This window comes from Drosophila mojavensis, unplaced genomic scaffold (genome assembly GCF_018153725.1).
Source record: "Drosophila mojavensis isolate 15081-1352.22 unplaced genomic scaffold, ASM1815372v1 contig_136, whole genome shotgun sequence".
Lineage (NCBI taxonomy): Eukaryota > Metazoa > Arthropoda > Insecta > Diptera > Drosophilidae > Drosophila > Drosophila mojavensis.
In genome coordinates, this window is record NW_025318667.1 from 24,449,330 (window position 1) to 24,476,412 (window position 27,083).

The 27,083-nt window shown below is 40.6% G+C and overlaps 1 protein-coding gene and 1 long non-coding RNA gene across 4 annotated transcripts in view; one reads left to right on the forward strand and one right to left on the reverse strand.

Moving 5' to 3' along the window:
* LOC6584619 (allatostatin-A receptor) overlaps window positions 1–27,083 on the forward strand; it is a 149,839-nt gene that overhangs the window by 69,602 nt on the left and 53,154 nt on the right. Inside the window, exon 3 of the mRNA XM_044008604.1 lies at window positions 3,048–3,082. The gene's annotated coding sequence lies outside the window, so the exon portion shown is untranslated. The remainder of the gene's footprint in view (window positions 1–3,047; window positions 3,083–27,083) is intronic.
* On the reverse strand, window positions 18,236–24,231 carry LOC6584618. 3 transcript variants are annotated; one of them, XR_004364454.2, is made up of 7 exons: window positions 24,097–24,230; window positions 20,086–20,720; window positions 19,964–20,025; window positions 19,031–19,160; window positions 18,877–18,967; window positions 18,742–18,815; window positions 18,236–18,680 (listed from the first exon to the last, which is right to left on the reverse strand). It is a non-coding gene; the product is annotated as an uncharacterized LOC6584618 (long non-coding RNA). The 3 variants fall into 3 exon arrangements; XR_006357103.1 differs by lacking the exon at window positions 24,097–24,230 and adding an exon at window positions 22,000–22,015; XR_004364455.2 differs by lacking the exon at window positions 19,964–20,025 and having other exon boundaries at window positions 24,097–24,231.

Below are 27,083 nucleotides of genomic sequence, written 5' to 3' on the forward strand. Positions count from 1 at the left end.
CGTAAGCCATACAAGCTTGAAATATTTAATACACACATACAAAGATCTTCAGTCAATTACTCTTTATCACTGATATTCTCTGATATGCAGAGATATACATACAACTATGATCTTTCCCTGATACATAGAGATATTCATTCAATTACGATCTTTCTCTGATATTACTCATATAACTACACTCAGGTGTATTGTCTCTATAAAGATCTTTCTCAGATATTTACTTGTTACATAGCGATATTCAAGCCACTACTATCGTTGTCCTATATTGTCTGATATATAGGCATATTCATTCTTTTACTGCCTATCGTTGATATTCTCTGATATGCAGAGATATGCATACAACTATGATCCTTCCCTGATACGTGTGATTTTTCTCTTATAATTCTCAGTTGTATAGGGATATTCACTCATAAACGATAGTGTTTTTATATGTCTAGAGAGATATTCATTATGGTATGATTCGTTCGTATATATCTCTGATACGTATCATATCATTGAACTGCTACCTCACTTTAATATTTCTCCGTTATATGGCTCTATTCTTCAATCATAGATCCTTCTCTTATACTTCTCTCGTATATATGGATATATTCATTCAGCTAGAATACATTTGTTTCAGATATAAACTCAGCTATTTAATGTTCACTCGCATTCTAAAATAGCCATAAAATAGCTTTAACAATTGCTTTCATTTACTCTATTGTAGCAGTCACAAGTGCTGCGTGGCTATGACTATTCGAAAGCTATATTCGACTTGGCTGCAGTCCCATCACTCACTTTCGCACTCGCCCACTCACTTTGCGTGTCTGTCGCCAAGTTGCAGCTCGCCAACTTCGTGGTGTTGCAATGCCCCTGGCTCGCAGACAAACTCAAATATTTTGCTAAATAAATTGAATGCAGCTAGGAAAATATGCTCGCTCTCGCACTCTCTCTCCCTCTGCTGGCGTGGACGATGTATGTAAATAGCGCGACAACCATGAGAAATGGCAAAAACTTTCATTCGAGCAAACAAAGCTGCAATTCTAATAAAGTCATGGCGCGCCATGCAACGAGCGAAATTTGGTTGTCGTCTGGCTAACTGTGAATATGCATATATGAGTGTGTCTGTGTGTGTCTGTATGAGTGTGTGTGTGTGTGTCCCTCTCGCTTTGTGTGTGCATGCCCACATTGTGCCCATATTTGGTATTGCTCTTATACAGCTTGTGCTGCTGCCGGACCCAGCGTTTTTTATTGTCCTGCGCCATACGTGCGCTCATATTTCACAGCTGCCACAGATTCGCCATTTCGTTCTCATAACAAGACACCAAAAGAGGCATCATAACGTGACTCCAAGTGCCGTCCACAGCGGCCACAGCGGCCACAGCGCCCACTGCGACCACTGCGACCACGCCCACAGCGCCCACAGCTGCCTTACGTCCAGCGACACGGCACACAATTTTCTATTAGGCCGTACCCGCAATTTGGCCACACACAAGTTTCCGCCATTTAATGCGGCACATAAATAGTTTGGCTTACCGCAACAACATGCCTTGCCCAACTGGCGCAGCTGGTCAGTTGGCAGCCGCCACGCCCCCATTGCGATGAAGGCCATAAGTGCGAACTCATTTGCATCTGGCAAATAGCATATTGCGGTTGCACTTACAACTTCTTAATGATGTGCGCAAACATTGCTATGCAATCACACACACGCGCACACACACACGCACACACACAGATACAGGCACGCTCACGCTCAATTACACACGCACACATATTTGAAGAGGATTCCACACCTAGAGCAGTCGGTGTGAGTGACTTTTGCTGAGACTTTGGCAATTGACTTAGGTAACTTATTGAACTTGGGCAAAAATCTTGACAAAGTCAAATATTCTTTGATTGATTTCGGTTAGAATTTGATTATCTTAAGTGAAAATAAGTGACAGCGTATCAGACGGCTGCTACTGACTGCAGTATACTCCTTAACGGTGCAAAATCAATTGAATCTGTTTTGGGTAAACAACTATTAAAGAGTCTCCAGTTACTTAGTTAAGTAGTTCCATAATTCGAGTGCACATTCCAAATTTAACTCAAGGCGCTCAACCGAAAACTAAAAATAAAAGATTCGAAGTCTCTTCCTCAGAGTATGATTATTTTTCGGTTAACAGTTAGTTGCGAGTTGATAATTAAACAAATTTAATTCAAAGGAAATTCTCTGAGTGAAACCATTTATTATTATTAACAGGAATTCGAAGTCTCGCTTGAATATATATTTCTATATTTCTTGAGAAGTTCAGCTGCCATAGCTAAAAGTGTGAACAATCCGAGCGATTCCATGGAATATATATGCGCAACGAAAGCTCAATAATCTTCTTTTGATTGGCCTTCATAGGAATAAAATAAAAATCAATATTAAAAATAACAACTTAATATAGATAATGAAATTGATCAGAATCAACTTTTCAGCCAAGCGAGTCGGAAATAAATTTTAAAGTAGGTTAAATGTTTTCATAGTCGCTGCAAGAGAGAAGCAAAATATTATTGCTTAATTATGGCAGCCATGTCCCATTTCATATAGCGAAAAGCAATAATGCGAGGCGCTCCACGTGGCGTATACGCAATATTTGTTGTGTGCCCTTTACACGCGTTTTTAACTTGTCAGTGACATTAAACCGTGCCCCAGGGAACGCACTGATATCGGGCTTGCATGATGCATGCCACATACATGCAAGCATACATACATATATGCACACATATACAATGGACAGTGATTTACAGTTATTGTATTTATTCAGCTATCGTCTCATTAATCATTAGGTTTGCTCTATTTCGGCTTTATCAGCAATACGCGTTAGAAATCTATTAAATACTGAATAGCTGGTCCAACTGGCTAGCCAATCAAATGCAGTTCAATTGTGCAGCCAAAAACAGTTTTAAAATAAATCGGATGTGAGTTTATGGGAAATAGTGAAATTAGGTCAGTCGGCTCTTAATTATTGCCCCAAATAGTTTACAAACATTTTGAAATAAACTTGTAATCGGTAACCTTTGCATTTTTATTGCTTTTGCAGTTCTCGTTGAAAGCTGTGTGCAATTGGGATTGAAGGTAAGTTCAGCAAATGTTTTTGTTACCCAATTACTCTTTTAACTAATTAAAAGGTGTTTTTGATTGCAATGCATTTGCTGCTCAAGCTGAATTAAATTAAAAATTTCAAAGAACAAATTTCAATTGGAGCAATGTTATCCACTCTCATTTATTAAATAGTTGCTAAAAGCAGGTATAAAGAATCACTATCAGGCTTAAACTTAATCATCATCAATGCGAATTTCTTCTAGGCTAAGCAGCCAGTTAATTGGCATCAATTTGTTTTGGATGGCTTCAAAATAACCTTACTTTAACTTTTTTCCATTTAACACCTTTACAATTGCGCCCAGTAAGTAATTCCCGGCGTGCTGTCCTTGACAATGTGCTCTTCCAATTGCCATTCCATTCCATTTTCTAGTCGCCTTCGATTCGTCTACTAACACTTATAGCGAGCCTGCTCAAATGGCTTCAATAGCCATCTCGCTTTCACTCAGGGTCTCCCGCTACTAAGTTCAGCAATAGCTATCGTTGTCTCTTTCACTCTCCCCCAAATAATGTGAGTTAGACATTTACCACAAGCTGTTAATGGGAAGAGTGCAGCTAATACGCAAGCTCGCTCGGATAAAATTTTACAGTAACTCAATTCAAGCTCTCAGGCACCAAACTACTACAAAAGTAGAAGCCAATCGCAATCGCGAATTGCAATAGTAAGAAAGCAGATTATGCTATTAATTTCACGTGCTGGAAATTTAATAAAGGAAATTTAGAAATGACAGAAAATAAGTAAAAAAGAAAAGTTGGGGCTGAAGCAACTAAGATTACAACAAATGTGGACATAATTATTAAGCCAAACGTCTGCAATTTCAAGTTAAAGATAAAAATGCTTGGGTGTTATCTGCATATTGTGTTAAAAGAACTGCATTGGTAGTGGAGCACGTAAAGTCATTAATTAAAGCACTGCTGTGTGTTGACTGCAGACGCTCAGTGTGCTCAAGCGAATTGAGCGATTGTCGGGTCAGAGTCAATGCGACAGCTTTAACGCAAAATGTCAATCAAACAGCGCTGCACCACATGCATCACACATGCACTTGAACACACACACACACACACCGTATGCTGGTACTAACCATGAGTATGGGTGTGAGTCGACTGTCAGTCGAAGCTGCCGGCTCATTCGCCTGCGGCCCTCTGCCTCGGCATATAGCAATTTTCGCTGCCACTTCAGCTCATTTAACGCCAACAAAGGCGACGCTGGCTCCTCTGATTGGCAGGACGTAGAGTACAAAGCAGCCCAGTGACAGGTGACTTGGGCGACCGCGACAGGGACGAGGATGAGGAGCAGCTGGAGGTGGAAATGTAGGATGTGGGAAGCCTGTGGGTTTGGCTACACACACAAAGCCAAAGGCATTTTATATAGCCCCCTAAAAGGAGTAAAACAAAACTTTCGACATGAAATGACATGCCGATTAAATTAATGCAGTACCTAAAGCCTCGACGGGTGGCATGTGGGGGAGGGGGACCGGACGATGGAGGGAGTGGGTGCGATTAAGAAGTTTCTGTTGCTGCCGTTAGCAGCAGTGGCATCGTAAAAACTTTAAGATCGAATCGTTTGTGAGCCCCCTGCTCATAAGTAACGCCAAATCAGTTGGGTCCATCGACACCTGCGACCGAAAGGCCAAGCGACCGAAGGGCAGGAGGCACACGATATGGGCATAAGGCTGTAGGCATGAAACGGCATCAACTGTCGGCATCATGTGCACGTAATCATAATAAATGACATCGGACGCTCTCGTAAGCGGATACTTTTATTTAATTATGCATCCCTGGCATCGAACCTTTCCACACCCACGCCCACGCCTACGCCCACGCCTACGCCTATGCCCACCCATGCCGCACCAACTTTAAAATCAAACTCAAACTCATGCCTGGGGTCAAGGTGAGCTGCCTTCAGCTGCCTTGTCCCCCAAGCACTTCATTTGAATAGACTTTCCAGCTGTTTTTATGCTTTAAGATCTTAACATTGCAGATGATAATGATACAAATTTGTTATTTCCCCTCCATAGTTAACCGAGTGTCTGCTTCATGCGAGGGTGCGCCTTTGATGAGCTGAAATCCAATATTTTTTTATTGCAATATCTGATATTTTTAAGCATATACTTACATGGAACGCTTACAGCTACGAGCTATAATTGTCACCTTTTGAATAGACAGACGGCATTAGATGCTGTACACTCATGTCTATTGGAGCACAGTAATGTGGAATAGTATTCTATTCATGTGAGCAGGAAACCAAAACTTCACTAGAAGATTCACTATTCTCATCAGCGTCTTCTCTGAGTTTGAGTTGAGTTTCAATTTCGTCTTCATTCTCAAAACACCAACTAAATGATTTCGTATCACGATATAAAATTAATTTGACTTAACAAATCGGATATATAATTTAAGTAAAAGGCATCGCTCTTCGTAGAGACAGCATAGATCATATTAGAGCACTGCTGCTCACATTCTGGAGTGATCGGAAATCGAGTAGATCTCAGTAGCTCACGCTTCTAAGTGCAGCATAGATCGCTGTTCTTATTCATCTGATCCCAACATTGGGAAGTTTCTCAGAGAATGGGAGCCGTTCAACTTAAGGTATTATAAGTCAAGCATCTGAATGCAGTATAGATCGCAGTAACTCACTCGTCGTAGTGCAGCATAGATCACTGTAGTTCATCGATGTTTTCATTATTGAGTGCTGAACATAAAAGTCCTGCTTCATATAGATCCTTGATTCAGAAGAGCTACAAGATTCATAAAAAATTATTGTTAAATACAGAAAATTCATAATAAGTCATACATAGTTCAGTTTCCCAATCGGGTATTAAAATTCACTGCTCCCTTCACTGTACCTTATCAAGCTTGCTTTAATATTTGTTTTCATTGCCTTAAAATGTCTGCATTACAAATGCTACTTTAAAAGAGATTTCTCTAAGCAACTGTAGCGCTCATACCGCTCAGAAAAGTAGCGGAAGAGTGAGTTGTTCTTTGACCGCCTCGTCACAGGAAACACCCCTTAAGCTCTGTAAACCCTTTATGCTATTATGTGTCATCCGCATGAACATGCGCGCATAGTTGTTACTTGTGTGTTGTCCAATGATTCGGTCGTTTATTTTTGTGCCATAATCCCGCATTGTCGTCGTTCTGTGGCCTGTGGACTGGATCCGACTCAGCTCAGCTCTCGGCGAGCTAATGGCAATGTTTGCAAGGTGAAAGTTCTCACTGCTTACTTTTAAACTGTTTGTTCTTGTCAACTTAAAGGCTGAGCTTTTTCATTGTGTATATGTGTGCGTCCTTTCAATGTGGGTGTGTGTGTGTGTGTGTGTGTGCCAAGAAGTTTGTAATTTATTTTTAATACTCTTGAAATTTGTATTTCTTGCCTTTTATTATAGTAAACAATCCTCATTTTACACTTGTGTGTGTCTCTCTCTCACTCTCTCTCTCTCTCCCTCTCTCTCCCCTCTCTCTCTCTCTCCCTCTCTCTCTCTCGCTGTGTCACACTCTAAGCTGGCGATTTTTAATTATACTCGTTGCAGAGAATGTCTAACTTTCTACCAGTGCCAGTGCCTTCAGGCCGTCGGCACAGCCAGCAACAGCCATCGCAAACAAAACAAATAAAACAAAGCACTTACATTCACAAATTAATAATTGAAAGTTTCTCTCTTGGCTCTAAATAGTTCGGTATGAGTTTCGTGCAACATTCTCAATATGCCCACGAGCGAGCTTAAGAATTACCCAACTAATTTGCAAACTGAGCTCCAATTACAAATTACTAATTAGCCCCAAACGACATTCACATATATTCAAACATTCAATTCAGAGTTCCTTCCATCTGACTCAGTGATATATTTATTCGGCTAGTTGAATTCACTTCTTTAAACCTGACATATTTGACAGAAGTTATTAAATGATTTCTAAAATATATAAGGTAAATATTTCCTAAATAATTATTAAATAATATATATTATATATTCAAATGCTCAGAATGAGTAACATCTTTGAGCAACTGTAAATCCAACAAAGAATACCCAGTGCCTCTCAAACTGTGCCATTCCAGTATGCCAGTTTCTTGTCGCTCTCTCTTTGTCCAGTGAAATTCACAGCGAAGCTCATCGAATGGTTTCAATAGCCATCTCGCTCTCACTCACTAATCCTCGGGACAACGTTCAGCAACAGCTATCTTTGTCTCTCTTTCTCATTGGAGCGTGTAGGCAAGACGCAAACTCACTCGCATAATATGCTACATCAAATCGATTTAAGCTCTGAGAGTCTTGCACCAATACCACTGCAACAATAGGAGCCAATCAAGCATTGGCACAGCAAGACAACAGGCTCAGGTATTAGTTTCTTAGTGGAGATGTGTCATATAAATATACTTATATAGTCCATTAGAATATACTTGAAGAGTCTTAAATATCTATTTTTAAGGGTGAAGTAAATAAATTTTGCCTTATGTCATATACATATGCATATAACTGTCATATGTCAAATAATAGAGCGCTTTATCAAAATTTCCGTTAATAATCCAATAATCAAATTCTTTGAAAAGTCTCCAACACACACACATACACAGCGTAGCTATAAAAAGCATAGTAAAAACATTCATATTGTAGTCATAATAAATATGATGTTATTTTATAAATAATATGTAATCAGTAATAAAAAATTTACTATTAATTTTTAAATTACAAAATATTTATTCAAATTCAATTCGAGAAGTTTTAAATATTACTTTGTAAATTTTTTTTTTTTATAAATTTATCAGTTTTTATTGTCCTAGCCAAGGGCAACTGTTTAAGAGAAAGTTACTAGATAAGCCAGATCTATTTGACCTTGAATAACACTATTATTTTTCAGTATTTCCATAACACAATTCTCTAACACATTCGTAGCGAATTTAATGAATAGAAATTATACAAAATCATGCAAAAATATACGAAAATCTCATTCTCCCTTCGAAAGGAATTTATACTCTTGATATTTGCTCAGTGAACTGATAGCGAAATTTGTGCGCATTCTTTTGAATTTCAACTGAGGTTAATTAAAACACACAATTTGTATGTCTCTGTGTGTGTGTGTGTGTATGTGAGGAGACTGCCAGTGGCTGGGGATGGGTGGAGGTGGGCGTGGCCCAGAGCGTGGGCGTATAGCTCACTATCCCTAGACTTCTGATGAACGAATTTTAGTTCAGTGGCTGCTAACCTAAATCAACATGGTCATCTAAGTTCCGCTGGGAGATGGTCCAAGTGAACATACACAGAGACAAGTACGAGGGTGAGCGAAAGAGAGAGAGAATGATGGAACCGTCGGAGCAGCTGTTGCAACATAATCTCTGTATGTGTGTGTGTGTATTATTCTCATAGTAGTGGGTCCTGAGTCCAGTCCGACGTGCTTGTCTGACGTGCCATTATTTAATGAGAGTGCATAAAAAATTAAATCAAAATGCTCCGCACGTGATGGGGGCGCAGGGCGAGGGGGGCGTGAAACTGGAGTGGGTGGGTGGCTCTGTATTGCGGGCGGAGATGCAAAATGAAAAGCCATTAGCAGCTGCGGACATGGGAACACATGCAAAAAGAGTTGTAAGCACTCACACACACACACACACACACACACACACACACACACACAAGGCAGAGGGCAGGACACCGGATCGTGAAGGCGACAGCGCTTAGTGCTTGAGCAAATATTTAGTGCCATCTTGTCACGCCCCTTACCCATTCGCATTTTAAATATGCAAATGGATACTCGAAACTATTTTATTATTCACACGGGCAAAAAGCAACACAGATACACATACGCACACAAACAGACATGGCCTTAATGTGTTCGGCTAGGGTCCAGGGCCTCGAGTCCTTGTTGTGTGCACAAATTTGAGGTTCCTGCAAGTAAGCAACAAATTTTTAGCCAGCTGCGCTCAGCCTTAGGCCCCGCACTGCCCCGCCCCGCGCCGCGCCGCTCTGCTCATAACCACCTCCCGCCCCGAAAACAAGGCTCTTTAGTATTATTTGCTGTTTACGATGCCATAAAAAAAAGGAAAGCTTCAACAAGAAACAAACAACAAAGGCATAAAACGAGACACGATTCACAGACAGCTCAGCCAATAGATATTCTGTAATATTTTATGGACAGAGTGGCGAATAGAGAAACTAAATGGAAAGCAATGGAAAGCAAAAGTAAAGAGCTATATTCACATACAATTATAATGCTAGTCTAACGAGCGCTCTATACCCTGCCTATACTCGCTTCAGAGCTCACTTTGCCCCACTGTCAAGTGTAGCTTGTCGTTGTCCACTTTCGTGCTACAGGGTATCTCAACTGGCTGTTATACAAAATCAAAACAAACAGAAACATGACAATCTATTCATAAAAAAATATTTGTATATAAATGACTTAGTTTAAGTAAAGACTTGGAAGAGTAAATACTCTATCATATAATTTTATTGTTTATCAAAATGTATTCTATTCTTTTCTTTCTTTTTGCATTGTATTTACTCTACACGTTTCATCTCACAAAAATAGTAAAATATTAAAATATTGGTATACGAAAATTTTACATCAAATATTAAAATAAAAAAAATATTTATATTAAATTTTAATTAAATTAAAAATAATAAAACGTCAAAGGTCAAAAAAATTAATATATGAAATTATTCATGAATTTAAAAAGAAATATATACAAAATTATTAAAAAATTTAATTAAAGTAAAAGGCTGAAAAACTAAAATATTTAAATATTAAATATTAAAGTTAAACCATTTTTTAAATAAAAATAACAATATATGAAAATATTAATGAATTACAAATATTTATACAAAATTATTTAAAAATTTCATTAAATTAAAAAGCTAAAAAGCTAAAATATTTAAATATTAAAGTTAAACCATTTTTCAAATGAATATAATAATATATTTAAATTAAATTGAAAATATTGAAATATTTTAATATGAATATATAAAAAGATGATATATGAATTTAGTAACAAAAATCTCAATGTGATTCTACTGCTTTATCGATGACTACAAACACAGCAACTGGCCTTAAATGGGTCCACATATACATACATGACATATATGTTTATTAGATAAACAGAACTGACACACTTCTCGGAATGATCGAACAGCTTCGTAGACTCCAGAGCGTGTCGCAGCACTGTGTAAGCTGTCAGCGGATGCCGGAGACACACGACTCGGAGGAGATTTTGACGCTTTCGGTGGGAAAAAGCAAAACGTTGTTGGCGAACAGAGAGAGTGGCACGTGCGGGGACTTAGTCAGCAATGGTGGGGCAACGGGGGGAGGTCTCTTAATAGAGGCATATGCACACAGCGGGCTCAACTCTATTTATCAGCGAACAAATGCCTGACCAATAAGCCGCCTAGGCGCACACCGGGGACCCGGACACAAATAGCGAAACGAGGAAAGACACAGTGGGTGCCAGGCGCGGGCGGGAGCGAATGGGGAGTGGCATGGGACTAGGTCATGACCCGGCTCAAGTCATGTCAACTGGGGCACAGGCTAGCCCAGGCTTTGGCATTTCGAGAGCATTGCAACTCTTTGGTCCTTTCATGTCGCATATTTGCACAGGAAGCGGAAAACGGAAACTGCCTGTAAATGCGAGAGTCCAGTGTCCTGGATAGGTCTCGGCAAAGGACTTCGACCCCGACTCCCACTCGCACTCGCATTCACATTCGCACTCCGACTTCGACGTGGACTTGGACTCCACGCTGTGTCGCTTTCAAAGCGGAAATTATTTGCGTTCTTATTCGCCGGCCAAAGGTCGCGCATTTGACATTCAATTTCTTTTGCTGCAGGTCTGGCCTTCTTTTCAATTGGCTTTCAGCTCTATTTGCTCATTTCTTTTATCTTTTTTTTTTTCTCCTCATTTATTATTTATAATAATCGTATTCCTGCAGCTGTCGAGATAATTGCAAAAAAATTGTATAGATATTGATTTATTTTTTTAATAAATTGTCCAGTTGTCAAAGAAACCCCTGAAACCCAAGAAATGCAATTCATAGAAATTTCACGCAATGTCGAAAAGGTAAGCAAAATTCTGAAATGAAGTTCGTAGCGCAGCCCATGAGTCAACATGGAGCTTCGTAAGGTAAATAGGGCTGAAAAAGCGAAAGAGAACATTTGGCATTTAGATTCACAAACATATATAGAGACTTTCTATTATACTAATCGGCTTATATACTATAATTGCTATAGTTCAATTGCATTGGAGCTGGTCTTTGACTTGAATGTCCCCAGTATAATCTTCGTGGTCGGGAAATTGTTAAGCAAACCCCATATCGTACAACTAAATGAAGCACTTCTAGAGGAAAACTGTATTAAGCCGATCGCAAAAGCAGCTCTTGCAGTTGAGATCACGATTACAACAGACTTCTTCAATATACAGTAGAAACCGGCTATAACGACTCTGCTTATAGCGTTCGTACGTATATTTCGATGAGAATTCTGGTCCCCAAGCAAACTTATATGGCTAATGCGTCTTCCGGGTATAACGATGGTCCCTTGAGCGTCGTTATAACCGGATCGTACTGTATGTTAATCCTGCTGTGAGCCTTGTCTTCTATAGCCCAGTTTCGTATAGTTGAAATAATGAATTGTGCACATGGACCATATTGATAGCTTACTAAGTCATTGATCTACAATATCTTGTGTTGCACTGATCATCGTTTCGAAGATCGACTCATTTCACTCAGAATTCTTACCTAATAATTTGTATCAATTTGCGGCAATCGATAACTGCAGCCGTCCGTCCGTATATCCCTCGACTCGATCATCGTGAATTCCTAAGCGCTGCAGGAGATGACCATCAATAGCATCGTCCTGGCTAAACACAGTGCCAAGGGTCGCAAAACATCACTACAGGAATCTGCCTTCAATAAACCATATTATCTTTAGTGTTGTACGTCAGACCACTCCAGAGCTCCATCTGATGCTTTCTTTCCTGATGCAGATCCGTCAACATGCTCACTAAAAGTAAATACTATGAGATGAATGGTATATACTACGATTGGCCAACTAGAAGATGTTGTCAAACCGATCAGGCATAGCATCATGCTGCAAGATCAATGCAAGCAGTGCCTTTAGGCATTCCATGACAGGCAGGAGGCACGACTAGCTCAGATTTCAGTTTTAGTTGATGCTTGAACCGTGCTGTGGACATCGGTTGAAGCTACATTTAATCAAATTCATTCCATCACTTAATTTATATATTATATTTTACACGCAGTATCTGCTTCTTCCATCCCAGCGCGCAAAGTCGCTGTTTCCCAAACTGGAGTGAACTGAAAGCTAGATAGGAATGCATTCAAGTTGCAGTGTATGTCAGAGCCGATCAAAATTCATGTAACTGTTCGTTATGACTTTTTCAAAATATAAATATAAATAGCAACAAAAACGGAAACGAAAGGAAAAAGCATATAGAAAAGATAAAAATACAAATAAAATCGCTTTGGCTATGAGAGCTCTTCGAGCGGCCGGCGAATGCTCAGTTTGTTATTTTTATTGATGGCACAAATGGGTCGTTGTATTCATGCGCCCCTCGTGCCCCATATAAGCCCGTGACACGACCCACGATAGCGCAAATATTGATAACGCAACGAAATCGCCACAGCCACAGTCACAGCCACAGCCCGGCCATGTGTCCAGTCCCAAATAAAAACTCAATGTGTAATATACAAAATAAATATGTGTGAGTATGTCTGTGTGTGTGGGTGTGTGTAAAGCGAATAGAATGCGAGAATCCTTAAAGACACAAATCCAATTGATTTATAAACGGCAGCCATGTTGCCGCCCACAATTCGGACGCCTCTCGAAATGGCCGAAAACAAAGGACTTTAAGGACGACAAGTGTGAAATGGGGCAATTTTTCATTACTAAATTGTATTTATACAGTACACACACACACACACATCTATATAAGCATATATAATATATATACTATGTGCCATCACTGACTGAAGTCTGCTCTGGCGGCAGTTGGATTATGCCTTGGCTCTAGTCTTAGCCACATGAAGCTGAAAGTCGTCGCCATCGCGACGCAATTGTCGAATTGAAAATATAAAAAGAGACACACACAGAGAGAGGGACATACATATATGTATGTATGTGGGCATGCCACGTGGTCAGGCACAGTGGTCGAAAAACACTCCAACAGCAAAGCCCTAAGAAGGCAACAATAAATTCGTATTGATATGCAATTTCAACTTATAATCTGACTTTTGACCAAGTTCTAGTTATGTTAGGTTTTAGCTGATAAGGAAGTGTGCTGCCAGCCAACTGTGCAGCACACACAGCGATACACTGATTAGCCAACTGCCAGTTGATAAGGTCCTTGCTGGACAGCGTAAAGTAGAAGAGAGAGAACAACTGAGGAAATTGATGTTCTCGGTCATCTTTTGACTTATGTTTTTCCAGCTGATCTATATGAGGGTGTGTACGCGCGTGTGTGTGTGTGTGTGCCTGCCTGTGCGTGTGTGTGAATGGCCATGTAAGTGTGTGCTACTGAGTGCTGCCCTTCGGCATCAACCTGTGTGTGCATGTACTGGAAAATTTATGTGCGTTGACAAGTTGAGCGCACACACACACACACACACACACACGCACGCACGGAGTTAACATTGCTGTGGCAAGAGTCCTGGACGTGCGCCACCTTTAAGGTGTGGGAGCTGCCCCGCCTGGTAGCTGGCTGCTTTCTGCTTGACTGCCGGCTGATTTTTCAATGTGCCGCGCCTAATCATGGCAACAAAAGGACACGCCCCAACAACACCAGCCACAGCAACGGCAACAACGGCAACAACGGCAACAACAACTGCAACGGAAAATGGCAGCCGCAAGGACAGCAGCAAATTGAAACGGAAGTTTTCTGACAAATAATTTCCCCATACATACATATTTGAAGGAAAACCCTGTGAGAGTGGCGCAATCGGAAGTGCCCGACTAGTAGATACCCGGCTACCCGATTTCAGCGGAATTCCTGCCTAGACGGGCCCACTGTTTGGCCACGCACTGACGGATGGGAGAGGCCAAGGTAGTAGAGCTAAAGAGAAAATGGATACATACATATGTATGTATGTAAGTATATAAGTCCTGAACGTACCCAGTAGGTGCGTGGAGAAACTCTATAGCCGATCTCACAGCGCTGCTAATCTCAACGAATCTGCTGCTCCATGTGAGAGTGGTACAATCAGAAGTATCCGACTAGTAGATACCCGGCATATTGGATTCCTGCCCAGATAGGCTTACTTTATGCGAATGCATTCACATCGGTTTGTATTCTCATCTGGTAGAGGTTGCCAAGGTAGTGCTAAAGAGAGAAAATATTATTAACTAAATACACATATGTATGTATGAATGTTTTTATATACTTAACTAACTCAAACCGTTTCGTTGCTATTGAAACTGGGGATTTGGAATATATACTCGTGGGTACCATGCCACCACTAGGGGCATGACAAATTGAGAAACAGATCATGATCTTACTTAAATCATCTAAAGTAATCTGCATTTCTCTCTCGTCTCAGCTTCTTCTTCTTCTATTGATGGCATTTTCGCTTTTTCTTTACCGATACCAAGCTCAACTATCGATAGCAATAAAGTCATATATATCGATAGTAGGTCATAAAGCTCCCTCGAATTCGTATTGGCGTACTATATACATACACACATTGCAACCGCAAAATAACTGGAAATTCTTTCTTTTTTTTTTTTTAAGTGTGCCAATAATCATTGCGAATAATTTCAGAATGCCTATGGCAACTCTGCTCCATCGAAAACCAATGACGATTGATACAAGGGCCTTAAATAGCGTCGGAAAATCGTCGAAGACTTGCCTCTTTTCGGGCAACCTCCGATCTGACGAATTCATAAATGTCGACTACATAAAAACGTATACAAATCGTGCTCGAAAATCGTCATGAGACTGGACATTGACCGGGAGCAAGTTTGCTTGATTTTTGTGGATCAATTGGGCATTAGACGCATAGACGGTGAAAGATTACCAAAAATGCGTTAATTTGTATTGACCAGCTTCTGTATTCACCTGATTTGGATTCCTCAGACCTTTTCCAGCTTCCAAAACCAAAATGGCGCACATTTTGAATCGGTGGAGCATATAAAACAGGATTCGAAACGTGTGCTTATAACTGAGATCTATAAGAAGGCCTTCAATGACTGGATGACATATTTGGGATCGTTCGCAATGGGAAAGATTTACCGGAAGATTCAAGACATATTGAAGAAATTTGCATATTTATGGGTTGCTTTAGAAATACGAATGAGTATTATGCAGTCGGTTGTGCCCGTTCTTACTTGTCATTATAAGACCTGCTGTGTGCAGGTATATGACAAGTTGTCATATGTCAGGTGCAGCATGCATATTGCAAAAAGGAATATCTTCGGTTTTCAGGGCCTGCAGGCATTTCCACTGCATTCGACATTTTGCAAACGCTCCACACTAAAAAAAAAAAAAAAACCTACTCCTGCTGCTTGGCTAAAAGCATCCATAGCCATTCTCTGTAGTCTGCTCTTGAGCTGAGCCATTTCACACAGCTTATTGGCAGTCCATGGAAGCTAAGCTAATTATTATGGAATTAGCTCTGTGCAAGCGTTTAGTTTGCATACTCTCTTATACGCAATGGCTGGTTGAGCCGAGGCTCAACAGGTCAGCCGTGCCGGCAGCAGTCGGTGTCGTATACGTAATGCTTATGCGTTTGCGGCACACTGACATCTCAATGGAGCTTGGGTCTGCTACTCATCCATGACACAACAGCAATAGCAACAACAACAACAACAACAAACACAACCAACACAACGGCTGCATCTCGACGCAGAACTTTGTCAGTTATATGACATCACCGGGACCGCATTGTGTGGCGCCACAGGCCAGAGGCGACCGAGTTCAGTGAGGCGGGAGGGGCGTGACTTCAGCTGAGCTGCACGCTTGTTATTTCCGCTAGCCACTTACATGGATATTATTACAGTTGCAGGCCCGGCAACGGGATGCGCGGTGCGACCAGAGGGTTAACTGTCTGCAACTGATGGCAAGCATTCTACTTAGTTTCTATTGGCGTCCTGGCTTGTCCTGGCGTCTCCTGCTCGTCCTGCCGCTGCTCCTCGTGGACAGTTCCACATGGCGGCGCTCGTTTAGTTTTGCCGTTTGACTTGCAACTAAACGCCCTAGAGTGCCACAAACTTTTCCAATATATGTACATACATACAATATATGTATATACCACGCCCACTGCGTGGGCGGGCCCGAATAAATACCCTAAGCCGCTCTACCGAAGGTGAATGCAGTTAACGGTAAATGGCTTAGCATATGCGTGCGGTTGTTGCCCTGCTCTACGCGTAATTACCGTTAATTTGCCTTGCATCCCTCAACCCACATTTCACCCGCCAGCCACAATGAATTGGCTTTTCGAGCACCTCTCAGCACTCAACAGTTAGCGAAAATGCTCAGGTGTAAACAGACCCAGCAGCGCTTGAATGAACTGCGATTGACTCTCCACATAAATTATGGAAAAGGTTTTCAGCCCTGTTAACCCCAAATGGTTGGAGTCGATAGCCATCTAATGTCAACTACCATTAATAATGCACAGCGAATCGAGCAGTACAATATGACCCTTACGACACCAAATGGAACCCCCAGCTAACTTTTATTATGAGTCGAACCAGTCGAGGGTCTCGGGTCCATTCGTACTGGAGCTAACCCATCATCTGCCTGCAAATGTTTTCGACCTTTGCTTCTTCTCGCGTCACTCTTCCACACACAAAGCAAGAATTCTCCTGTCACATTTCTGTAATTCTTGCTTTAAAGTACATAAACATTATTAACTTTAATAACATATCAAATGTTGTCACCCTCAGAAGCTAACGTCTCACTCAAAAGGACTTATCGACTTGCTCATTTGTAATCGAGTGGAAAATATAAACACTGAGAATTCGATTAAAAGTGCCTGCATATCCAAGTGCATGCGCATGTTGCATGCTAAGAACTGAAGGCGCACAAATGGCGCTCTATAAACGAATTATCAGACTCTCTGACAGCATTCAGGCTGCCTCAGAGACGCTAACTTCATTTGCAATTAGCATGAACAGGAGCTGTCGCCATTAGCTGTCATAGTACGAAGGATTCTCAGTCGTCGCATCAATTTATGTCGTTCGGACTGGACAATGGGGAGGAAGTGCAGCGCATTGAAATCGACATCGGAACATTGTGGGGCAATTAACCATGCGAATGGGATTGCAATTGAATCGTTGAATGCGAGCCTCGGACCGAGACTCTCGATGACAGCTGATGGACGAGGATGGATGTTGCATGGACCGAAACTTTTTCAGGCCCACAGACAGACAGACACATCCACAGCCACAGTCAAACATCATAAAAATAGTTTCGAGCTATTGGCTCTGTCGCCATGGTAAAGCAGATACGTTTCCAGTAGTTTTTATGCAAAAACTTTTTGTGAATCGTTGACGGTGGCTGAAGGGGCTGAGGGGGCTGGGCGATGTTCGAGTTTGGTGACTCACCCACTAGTTCATAGTTCTGAAACGATGATTTCTAATAGCTTGTAATTTTGGTAAGCAAACACACTCAGGATCCCAGCAAAAGTTTTGCCCAAACTTGAAAATTTGACAGCCCCACACGGGGGAGCGCATAGAGAATGCCACAGCTTCAACCCGGAAGTATAACTTTTGTCTCACTTTCAGAGCATGCAAAAAAGTTGCTCAAAGCAAGCGCCTCTTAATTATACCTGAATCACTTTTGGCATTGCATATCATATCTTATAAATATACTCCCGAAATACTTCTTTTCAAACTCTGCAAAGTTGTGGCACTTCAATGAAAACTTTGAGACTCTAGCTCTACATATAGTTCAACAACTGTAAGCGGGAATACCTATCAACAATTTCGAGTAATCTTGGTATGAACATATATAAGGACCTACAGAAAATATTCAAGTCTTAACTCTTTTAGGTTCTGAGATCGACAGCTAATCAACCCGATCCCCTCATGTGGTCTGGCACGCCCCCTTCTGCCTTTAAAGTCGAAATCAGTTTATGCTTACTTAAATTTGTGATTTTTGAAAAAAGCAGAAATATAGACCTATTTAATTAATCATACACAATATTGCATTTTATATGTTTATAATGTTTATTAAATTTGTCCGCTCAAAACTTAAATCCAAATGGATAACAAAATGTTGTTTTCAGGTTTCGATCAAAAGACATAAGACTAACTTATTTCTCGATTTCCTACAGCTGAGGTGGTTTTTTCGATTTCCTACAGTTGAGGCCCTGCGTTTTGATGTTATCTACTTAGAAATTAATTTCGGTGAGCGATGTTCCCATGCTCTGGTTGGCTGTTGTCCTGCTCCACGTATCGAAGATGGAGAGATTAATTGGCTGATGAATGATTTGCTTTGCATTCCGTTTCGTTGTGTGGCTTCAGATTTGAATTCACTTCTGTTCAGGTGGGCCCAGGTGTACGGGCGGCAGATACTCAATTAAACAGAAATTTTTAAGCAGAATTCAATGCACGTTTTGCGCGGGGTCACGTGGGTTTCATTGTTTGCCTGCCGAAAAGGAATCAATGAAATTAAAAAGTCGAAGAGAAACAGAAGTGGAGAGAAATACCTGTAGAGTCCTAGGCAGGTGCGAAATCCCTGAGAGTGGATGAGCAAAACAAAAATGACAGCGCCAGATGCATGCTGAGGGATAGAAGCAGTTGTTAGATCTTCTCTTCAATCTCGATTCTCTCCATTCACTTACGTGTGTTTGATCTAAATCTAATATTTTTGCTTTTTATGAAATATATATAGGAAAACTCCTATTATGGTAAGTGTTGTGTTTGATGTAAAGCCTGAAAGGAAGCACGACAATGGATTAATACGAATTATCTATAATTAGCTGTCCAATCACTTACCTGATATACCTATTTTAAAGAGAAATGGAATGGGATTTTGGATTTGATTTGGCAGCCTTATCCAATCTATGAATTGGCAAGGAAATTGGGGATGGGGAAATTCGTATACCTAAATTGTGGGGAAATTAGCCTGAGGGGACAAATAAAAAAGCATTATTAAAAGTGCAATGATTGGGTGTGTTACAGCCGGGCATGCCCAACTAGATAATACGCTGTATAAGTAGATAGATGATATTTTATGAATTTTTCATTACATATAATACGTATATACCTAAATGTCGTATACTTACAGGACAGCTATACATATATATATGTATATGCATATGTATATGTATATGCATACAGATGCGCTCTGCCTGCAAGGAATATGCTATGCGCATATGAGTCGAGTGGGATATTCAAGAAGTGAATTATTCCTCCCACTTATGGGTAGAGTCTATTCACCAATAAGATTTAATGCCCTTAAGCATACCACTTGGGCTCAACTAGCTGATGGTTTATACATGAATATGAATCTTTAGCTAGCTGATCAGAAATAAATATGTTTCATAGATTACCTTACACAGAAATTGATGAGTATTCTACATTTTCACTACCGGAATACCGGCTCAGAGACATTGTGCATACTTTTATCATAAATATATGTATGTACGTCTATATACATGTATATATTCTGATAGGATCTTCGCCTATTTGAAACGGTCATCACATAGGTATCGAAAGAATTCGAATGAACGGACAAAACCAAGCCATTTGGCTTATGGCTATGCCTGATTTCAGCTACTACCCCCCGCTTATGATACTACCTTCTCTACTATATCTACTACTACTACTACTATCTCTGCTTGAATGACATAGATTCAAGCTACCACTAGCAGAACTACTTCCCCCTCCTTCCGCCATTCTTAAATATGCAACTTCGATTGAACTTACTTGTGTTTGTTGGATGATTGGTGAAACTACATGTGCAACGATCGAAGTGTGCATACCTCGGCCTGTGATGTACAAGTTGAGACTGAGATGCATAAACCCACTTCAGATCAGTTGAAACTTACCGTGGCAGTGTAATTTTTGCGGTAGTGTCTGTAGTCGTGTGTCAGGCTTTAGGCTTTAGATATTTAGTGAAAGACGTGGGCGTGAGTGTGGCGAATATTTAGACGGTAAGGTCCATTTGCGTGAATGAGTTGTTGGAATGCCTCCTCATGGATTCCCTCGTTCTCTTCCGGTTCGTCGTACTCATCCTCTGGGCAGTCTTCGGAGAAAACATAGCGAACGAGAGTCTTGTAGAAAACGAAGATCATCAAAAGCATTTTGATGATGCACAGTGATTGGTGACGCAAGAACACGACGATCGACGGGTAGTTGTTGTAAAAGGAATACATGAACTGGGTTTCGAAAAATGCGTTCAAATAGTCCTCAAATAATTCCCAGAATGGATGCCACACGTAAAATATCATGCCTTGGCCAACCAAGTAGTAAACACCCATTGCGATCAAAAATATCCATAGTCGATTGAAGATCTGAAAGCTGGCTCGAAGTCGATCAGTCATGAATACCACCCAGGCCAAGAACATGGCGGCAGAAAACTCCAGGGGGTATTCGGAGGTGATCAGGTTCATTCCACCCACGTACAGGGTCACGCATAGTGCCACCGATACCGATGCCGTAACGGGTATATCCAATTCCATAGCTAATGTATATTTTGTTTGGGTTCAGATATTAAAAAAAAAAAACAAAACAAAACAAAAATATTAATAAATAAAAAATATAAAATGTATACAAAATAAAATACTACTGCTTCCTGCAACTAAAATGACTGAGCTAGGCTACACCCAGTTGCCACCTCGACCGAAGCCTACTATTATATTATATGTATATTTTCCAGTTGCACTCAACTAAATGTTCACAAAGAGAGTGAGACACAAGAGTTGGCCAGCGACAAGGATGGCTTAGGCTAGCATAGACTGTGTTGATCTATTCATTCCATGCCATTCATCATATATACAAGGTAGAGTCCTTGACTGCAACTAGCATATGAGATGATAGGGCATAAAAGGTAAAGGCATTTCGCCAATATTAAGTGTACAGGGCCTTCAACTGAGAAGGGCTGAGCAGGAGAAAGGGAGATCAATCTGAGCATTCCATTCCATTCCAATGATATATAAGAGATAGATTTCTTGACTGCTACTAGTATATGAGATGATAGGGCATAATAAGTAAAGGGCCTTCAACTGAGAAGGGCTGAGCAGGAGAAGGAGGGATCAATCAGTCTGAGCACACAAATCACAAGGTCACACACATACACACACACACACACACACACACACAGGCACTAGGCACTGCTACCTTCCAGCTAGCTGGGCAGCCTGTGCGATAAGGCGGGCCTCTATCAGCTCGGGTCGACTTTGAGGCACGACTTAGCACACACGCAGCAGCAGCAGCAGCAGCAGAAGGAGAGCAGACAGCCAAGCAAGGCATTCCTGCTCAGCCAGGCTTTGCCCGGCGCTCACGTAGTCAGCGAATCGAATTTTAATTTCTGGCCCGGATGGCCCTGTCTGTGTCGTCGGTTGCCTTTGTGCGGCCCCGAGATTGAAGTTAAAGTTGCGCTAAAAACTTTTGACTGTTTGCCGGCAAAAGTGACTTTTCGTGGGTACGTTGCCACAGAGCCCGGCCACAGTGAATGAGGTTTCCCCATGGCAGCACAAAGCTGGCTCGAATAGTTTGCAAGGCAAGTTCGAAAATGGAACGCAATACGCCAATATACGATGCTATATATAGATGTATATATACATATATATATATCTTCGTACTCTTGCCGGTGTTTACAAAGGGACGAACTTTAAAGTCACAATAGCTAGTGGCCTTTGAATGGAGCGTAGAAACTGTGAATTTTACAGTTTGCGACGAGTGCCTTGAAAACAAAAGTATTATAAATTTTAATTAAATTGTAAAGAAAAGTTATTACTCACGGTTTATGTGATACAGAATGAGAATCTATAGATTAAAGCTTTAAAAACAAACAAAAACTATCAAGATAAAGCTTTACTCCAGAGCAGTTAAAACTTTTGATAGAATCGACAACTTTGAATAAGAATTCTCTTAAGAAAATCATAACCACAAAGTAATCGATAGAAGTGTGCATATGATTGAAAATATCGGTTGAAGAATAATCGAAACGTGCGATAGTTCTGCAGCTCTACTTTGCTCATCTCCGAGCAAAATTAAATGCCACGTTGTGAAAACCCACTCATATGAACAATGGGATAATAGAAAACTAATAAAATGTGCCCCATATTCAGAAGCCATAATCAAATTGACCCCAACACTAGCCAACATAGTTCGGGCTGTGACGTCACTGCTGCTGCTGCTGCTGCAAGCGGAGAGTTTTATTGACGCTTCACGCGTAGAGTCGCAATTAGTGAAAGTGCTTAGCAAATTCAGCTCGCTTTTAGTCGAGCATGGCCCACTGTGCGCGAGGGGAACTCATTATTAAGCACTCAGCGGCGGCCATTGAGAGTGCGTGCGTGTGTTTTTATTTGAGAATTACTTGTACCAATTAGGAAATTACTAGAGTAAATAGCCTCACACACACACACGCGCACGCACGCACAATACAAACATAACAAGTTTTGCCCATGTCCAGCCTTTAGGAGTTTAAACAACAGTGGGCAACGGCCATTTATCAAACTCTTGCGGGCAGGCAGCCACATGGCTAGCTCCTAAATACACAAGACAGAAGCTGGCCGGCAAGGCAAGTGCAAACTTTTGAAGTTTTTCAACAACTTTGTCAAACAAGAAACGAAATCATAAATTTAACGGGCATTGAGCGGCTTGAGCGAATGATGGATAAAGCGACGAACGAAGATAAACTTTTTAAGCGAGATTTTACGATAGTTTGCCAAATAGCTCAGATATTTATGTTCTATGGCAAATATATATTCAAAAGTATACCTTAAAGATGCACTAAAACGAAAGAGACTTGAAGACAGCAGCATAAAGTGAGGCAAAATGTGATACATACATATGCATATACTTATATGCATAAGTATATATACTAAAATAAGTTCTTTTAAGACAAGAGCAGATTTTTAATAATATGAAAATGGTCATAAAGAAGGAAAGAGCAGCGCATTAAGCTGCGAATATTCATGACTCAGCTATTTGCTTAAAGCGAATACATGTGTGAAAACCCCATCAGAAATAATGCTGCCTACGCCTCTGGCGGCATTTCGTCAGCCAAAAGTCACATAACAAAAGCATTTGGCTAATGTGCACTGATTTGCACAAATATTTCATGAATGAAAAATTTTCATTAAGCTAGATTACACGGCATTTCGATGCTGGGTCGCGCCTGATTAATTCACTTTAAATCCAGTGCGAAGTTATTTCGCCGAACTGTAATTAAAAGTAAATTTGTATTAATGTCTGCCAGGCGCTTGCCGTTGCCTCAACACGTGCACTCTACCGAAAGCAGAAAGCCGAATGCCGAATGCCGAATGCCGAGTGCCGAATGCCGAGTGCCCGGTGTCGGGTGTCGGGTTTCGGGCTTTGTCAACATTTTAATCAAATATGTGTCAGCGCGGACTTATGAAACTAATTGACTTTAACGCTAGTGGCTGCCCCGCCTCACCCCGCCACGGCATTGTATCTCCTACGGAACTGTATAATAAGTAGCCCGGCCTCAGTTCGGTTACAGCGTCGCTTCAAGAGGAATTAATTAAAAAACTTAATCTGCTTTGGCAGCTGGGCGGGCTGTGTACAGAGGGCATGGTGGTTTCGGTGGTTTTCACTCGCAGCCTGCCAACCGCTTGACAACGATTTACTTAAGGTCTACTTAGCAAACTGAAATCCCATTATAAGCTGCTCACATTTGACGGCACGGCAAGGCAAGGTAAAAAAAAAAAAAAAAAAAAAAAAAAAAAGAGGAAGAGGAAGAAGAAAAAAAAGCGAGCCGAACACGTGTCTGCGCAGTCGAAGAAAAAATACCCAAAATCAGTTAAAATCGACAGCTTGCCGACATCAATTTCATATTGCACGAAATAATCGAGGAAGGAATGATCTCTTACCCATTATTATGTCCAATTGAATGCAGCAAAATTATTTTAATAATTATGATTTCTTCACAATGTGCTTTATTTCAGATTGAAAAGTTTTCACACTCTCTCTTACACATCCACTGGATGACTGAAAAATCTATATATCTCACTCCTTAAGTGCTGTGCAATGCCTTCTAGATTCGATCATTTTCCAGCACCTCTAATAAGCATTCGCCCCGAATTAACATTTGCTGGAATTAACATTCTGCTTAAAAGCATTAACATTATTAATATTTTCGCATTTAACTTTAAAGATATCAAATCTATTAAATTTAAATGTATTCGGACTTACTGTATTGGGACTGGAGCTATTAAAAAAAAACTTAAATATAAAATTTACGCTGATAAAGCTTAACTACTTAAAAGCAGTTCCATGAACTATTTTAGCTTTTTTTTATATTTAATAGTTTCATTTTGAATAATAATAATAATAATAATTAATAAGAATAAAAATAAATGCTTTAAGATCATAGCTCTTTTTCTCCACAAATTCTGGATTTTTTGCTTAGCTTTCCTAGCTCTGGTTAATCTGGCTCGCACGAGCGCTGAAAAGCTGGCAACGCTATCAATGGCGCTCAGCTTGGGCATTATGCAACACTGGTCGATTGTTTTATAGCTTTTATTCCATCTGCTACCAATTTATATAGAATTCTAACAATAATATCGATTTATGTAAGACCTCAACCATCGCTTCTCCTCCCAAATTCCTAACCATATGTGATCCAGCCAGAGTCACAGCCAAAAATTCGCATATTTTCAGATATTTCTTCAGTTTGAGTCTCAATTCCTTTGCCCAGCTCAGCTAATGCTCTGTGGCTCTGCTTTCCAGCTATTCAAATCCCTCAATTTCAATTCGTTTGCCTGCACAGAGGGAAGAGCTACTTGTCCCTGCAGCTGATTCAGATGATATCTGCAGATAGTTTCCTGCTGATATTTTTGGCTCATTTAGTTGCAGTTCGTTTGGCCAACTGTGAATGGCTCAGCCCCAGTGGGCTTCAATAATCGTTGGCAATCAGAATTCTAGCTTTTCCTAGGGGATAATATCAGTATAACATCCACGCAAATAGCTGCACAAACTTAGCTGGAAATTCCGAGAACTAAGCAAGGTCAAAGCATGAGCCATGAAAGGCTATATTTACATTATACAATATATTGTACCACTGTTCTTTGGTCAGTGATTGTACATATATTCAGATATACATATATATATATATATATATATATATATATATATATATATATATATATATATATATATATCTATAACCGTCTAGCTAAAACTTATTTGAATTGCACTTCTACGACTATTTGCAGCAAGTGCTTTAGAGCCAGTTAATGCAAGTACTTTCTAGCAAATTAATTATTGATAATTAATGAACAGCAGTTGTTATCGTTGTTATTGGCCTTTGCTGCTGTTTATGGCCAGCTACTCTGGTGGCACTTGACTGATTTTATAGCGCGGCTATAAAAACCTCAATTAGATTGAACGAAAGCCCCATAAAAACCGCAGCAGCAGTAGCAGCAGCAGCAGCAGCTCTAATCAGTTAACTCAACTACCTCTCCCCCCTCTCTCGCTGGCTGGTATGGCACTAATTGAAATAATTGAAACATTAGCACAACTCGATTGTGGGCGTGGCACACGTGATTGACTCCCAGCCATAGGTAGCCGCATCAATTGTTGCGGCTTATGTCGGTCCACGCCCACAGCAATCACGCGATGCCACGCCACGGCTGCTGCACTACCTCCGCCGTCCTTTCGCCCCTCGCTCATTAGTGGAAGCAATTAAAGAGCCGCTCAACCCACTTAGCTCAGAAATGCGCCGCCCACTTGCCGCCCACAATGCGTAATCTGTGGTCTGGGCACGTTGCTATCGGGCAGGGCAATGGATTGCACTAAGTCGTCTGCTTGCATTAGTCACATCGACTCATTTCCGCGAATATCTTCAGAGTCTCATTCATAGATTTTCGAGTTAAACTCCATTCACTTGAAGCTGTGCGAAAAAAGAGTTCAAAGAATGCAAATTTCTTGGGGAGTTGCCATAGCAGCCCCTTTGATGAGAGTTGGAACTTGGCTGATACATGAGCCAAATTCGTAACTGTTGCAACATTAACAACAACAATTTTCCAGCTTTTCTTGCTACTCAGTATAAAGATAACATCTTATTTAAGGCTGCTTTAAAACCCTGGAAACTTCTAATCGATTGAATGAATGAAGAAGAGTGCTCTAGTCGGGCGTACCTGACTAATAGATACCAATCAGAAGCATAATATATAAATAACAAGTAAGAACGTTGCAGTCGGCCGTTACCGACTGCGGAATACTCATTCACATCCCATCAACAATTTAGTAGTTAAGTTTCGCTCTAATACTGTAGATTATACAGGTTTTCCCGATTTGCCACGCCCCAACTGGGCGTAGACACCTCATTTTTGGTCAGTTTTTAGAAAGAGATAACGGTACCCTAACTGCAAAGTTTGAATGCTTAACCTAAAAAAATGTGAAAATTACAGGGTATTTTTCGATATGCCACGCCCCTAAAGAGGCGTAAAAATTATTTTTGGGGAATCGATAGAGGCGGCTACCAGTAACTCAACTATCCAAATTTAAAGCTTCTAGCTATTATACTTTAGGAGATATAAACTTTTGTGGTTTGCCACGCCCCCTGTGGGCGGACATAAATCCGACAAAACTTTTTGGTCTTGGGTGATCAGTCCGAGTATATATACAAAATTTGAGGTCTCTGCCATCAGTAGTGTCCAAAATATAGGAGAATTTAAAAAATCACTATATCTTCAGGTCCGATTTGCCACGCCCCCAATGGGCATAGACTTATAATTTTATCTATAGATTTTATAGAGTCATACCATTAGCTGACGTGCAAAATTTCAGCATTGTAGGTTTACAACTTTAGGAGATACAGTTTTATCCGATTTGCCACGCCCCCAATGGGCGTAGA